The sequence below is a fragment of the Lepus europaeus genome, chromosome 15, assembly GCF_033115175.1.
Source record: "Lepus europaeus isolate LE1 chromosome 15, mLepTim1.pri, whole genome shotgun sequence".
NCBI classification, from domain to species: Eukaryota; Metazoa; Chordata; class Mammalia; order Lagomorpha; family Leporidae; genus Lepus; species Lepus europaeus.
Genome location: NC_084841.1, coordinates 72,143,265 through 72,146,328, shown reverse-complemented (window position 1 = coordinate 72,146,328; position 3,064 = coordinate 72,143,265). Strand labels below are relative to the sequence as shown.

Sequence of the window (3,064 nt, the reverse complement as noted above, 5' to 3'; positions counted from 1 at the left end):
AAGCCAAAACAGGGTAAGCCTGAGCGGGGGCAGCGGGAGCGCCAGTTCGCAACTGTTTCCAGGCTTGTTGATGAAACTGTCTGCCTGAAAAAGGTGGCACATTTGGGACGTTTAATGGCCATGGCGGCACGGGTGTTAGATGGGGCTGAGGCACGCCTACATGACCGCCAGTAGGAGGCGCTGCGTCTTTAATCTGATGGGCGGGCACGACATCGATAGGAGGAGCCGTAGGCACTAGAGGGCGTAAACAGGCATCTTTTAACTTTTGCCGCAGCTGCGCATACGTAGGAGGCGGGGATTTAGGATCGCCGTCCCCTTCCCCCTCAGACTCAGAGGAGGCGGAGCCACATTCGGAGCCTGAGGCCAGTGAGGAAGTCTGGCATCCCGTGTCCTTAAATTGTATGAGGTCCCGGGCGCCGTCCGAGCTCTGAGAACGAACTTCCTCGAGAGCCTCGCGAACCGCCGTAAGAGTCGGGCGGTCCGCTCCCACCGACCTCTCCTCTTGGAGGCACGCCCGCAGTAGTTCCCATAAGGGGAGAACAACGGGGTCGATATCGGGTTCCTGGGGATCGTTAACTGTGCGCCGGAGATCCTTTCCTAATTTCTCCCAAGACTCAAGAGTTATTTGGCCCTCGTGGGTGAGCCACGGCGCAAAGAAATCAACACTTCCAAGGAACCTGACAAGTGTGGTCTTAGAAACCTTAATCCCTTTGCTACGCAATAATGCTTTTAACGGATTAAGCAACATTGAATGGCTAGATGAATTTCCCATTTTCAGTTTAAAGCGGGAAGACACGTCCGCTATCTTATTTTCAGTTTAAAGCAGGGAAACAAGTCTGCTATTCTTTCAGTTTAAAGCGGGGAAACAAGTCTGCTATTCTTTCAGTTTAAAGCGGGGAAACACGTCCGCTATCTTAGGGTGCGTCCACCCTCCAACCACGAGATATACCTCACTCGCGGGGCCCAGACGGTAAGACTGACCTCGCTTACCTTCTACTTACCGGGCAACGTAGAGGAAGCTCCCCGTACGGGCCACCAGCTGCTCGGCGCCGTCCTCGTCCAGCAAGAGACAGAGACCGAACACTTTGCACGGGGTTCCTTTATTGCTCGGCAAGCAGGAGATCCAGCTTCGATCTCTTCTGGGCAGGAACTTCCCTTACACCCGCGTAGCAAGGGTTTATATGCACAATACACGTCACAAATCAGGTGATAGGCTAGAAGCGCGGGGATAGGACAATCTCGTGGCAAGGCGGGAAGGAGCGAGCTAGAGCGGGAAATCTAAGGCGGGAAGGAGCGAGCAAGAGCGGGAACTCCCTGAGATGAGGAAGAACCCGGAAGCAGGGAGTCGGCGCCATCTTAGGGGCACGGTTCCTCCGGTCTGGTTCCCTACAGGGAGCCAGATGCCTCCAATGCCAAGAAAGTCCTTTCAAATAGGTGATCTTTGCAAAATGATTAGACCACTATTCCTCTTGCAGTTATACTCTCTAGTACTACTAAGGGTTATAAGATGAATTCCTAAAACTTCATTCTTAAATTCACACTTAAAATAAACCATCACCTTTAAAAAAGCTATACCATATATTCAACATATAATTATATTTAAGATTTATTTTTATTTTATTTATTTGAAAGGCATGGTTACAGAATGAGAGAGAGAGAGAGAGAGAGAGAGAGAGAGAGAGAGAGAGAGGTAGATCTTTCATCCTCTGATTCCACTCTCCAAATGGCCACAACAGCCAGGCCAGGACAGGTTGGAAACTTGAGCCAAGGGCTTCTTCCAGATCTCTCACGAGTGCAGGAGCCAAGGACTTGGGCCATCTTTTGCTGCTTTCCCAGGCATCATAGCAAGGAGTTGGGTCAGAAGCAGAGCTGCTGATGCCCAAAAGGTTGCCAGCATCACAAGTGGTGGCACTACCTGCTCTACTACAATGCCAGCCTCTATTCCACACATAATGTGAAAAAAAGCACGATGATTTTTGCAGTCAAGATGGAAAAGAAATAGCTGTGTTTAGCATGCCCTGTGGGAGGTGAACCAGTGGATGGGAGTTCTTTTTCTCTCTCTCTCACTCAAGTCTCTGCACTTCTCAAATGCCATGAAAAAACAGTTTTAAAAGTAAGAAACAATATCAGTTAAAGTTGCAAAATACATCAAATTTCAAAGAAGGAAAAAGGATTGGGGGGGGGGGGCAGCACTGTGGCGCAGCAGGTTAATGCCCTGGCCTGAAGTGCCAGCATCCCATATGAGCACCAGTTCGTGACCCAGCTGCTCTACTTCCCATCCAGCTCTCTGCTGTAGCCTGGGAAGGCAGTGGAGGATGGCTCAAGTGCTTTGGCCCTGCATCTGCATGGGAGACCTGGAGGAGGCTCCTGGCTCCTGGTTCCAGATCGGGGCAAGTTCGGCCGTTGTGGCCAATTGGGGAGTGAACCAACCAGCAGATGGAAGACCCCCCCCTCTCTCTCTCTCTCTCTGCCTCTCCTCTCGCTGTGTAACTCCGACCTTCAAATAAATAAATAAATAAATCTTTAAAAAAAAAAGAAAAAAAAAGATTGAGGAAGGAAACTTCTTCCATAATTAGCTAACACTTTTAAAGGATGTATATTACCTTGTATTAATTGTCATTCAACCTACAGATTTAAACTGATAAGAACAGATACTACACTGGATCTTAGCAAAAGCCTGAGAAGCAATGACAACCTATAGAATTGCTGAACGATGCCATTTTCCTAATTTATCTCATTTCTTACTTTTTCCCTTGTTAATCAGACCATGATGTCTTAGAATTGAATTCTGATACTTTTAAGCAAGAATATCTGTTCACAATGTGAAAAATGAAATGTTTTTAAATTTTTAACAGTAAACAAATCATCCTGTAGTTAAAGAAGTATATCTAAATATAATTATTCTAAAAAGCAAAGGAATTATGGCTGCAAGTAGTCATCCCTAGTAATTCAACTATCTTTCCAAATTATATGTAGCCATCTAGATTCTGCTTCCCACATAAGAAAAAGTATTGCTGTCATCTCATTCACTCTTTGTAAAAATGCTTTTGATTTTTTTAGAGCA

At 46.9% G+C, this 3,064-nt stretch overlaps 1 pseudogene; it reads right to left on the bottom strand.

Moving 5' to 3' along the window:
* Window positions 1-2,571: 2,571 nt before the first annotated feature.
* LOC133774761 (U2 spliceosomal RNA) lies at window positions 2,572-2,689 on the bottom strand (annotated as a pseudogene).
* Between the last annotated feature and the right edge of the window lie 375 nt (window positions 2,690-3,064).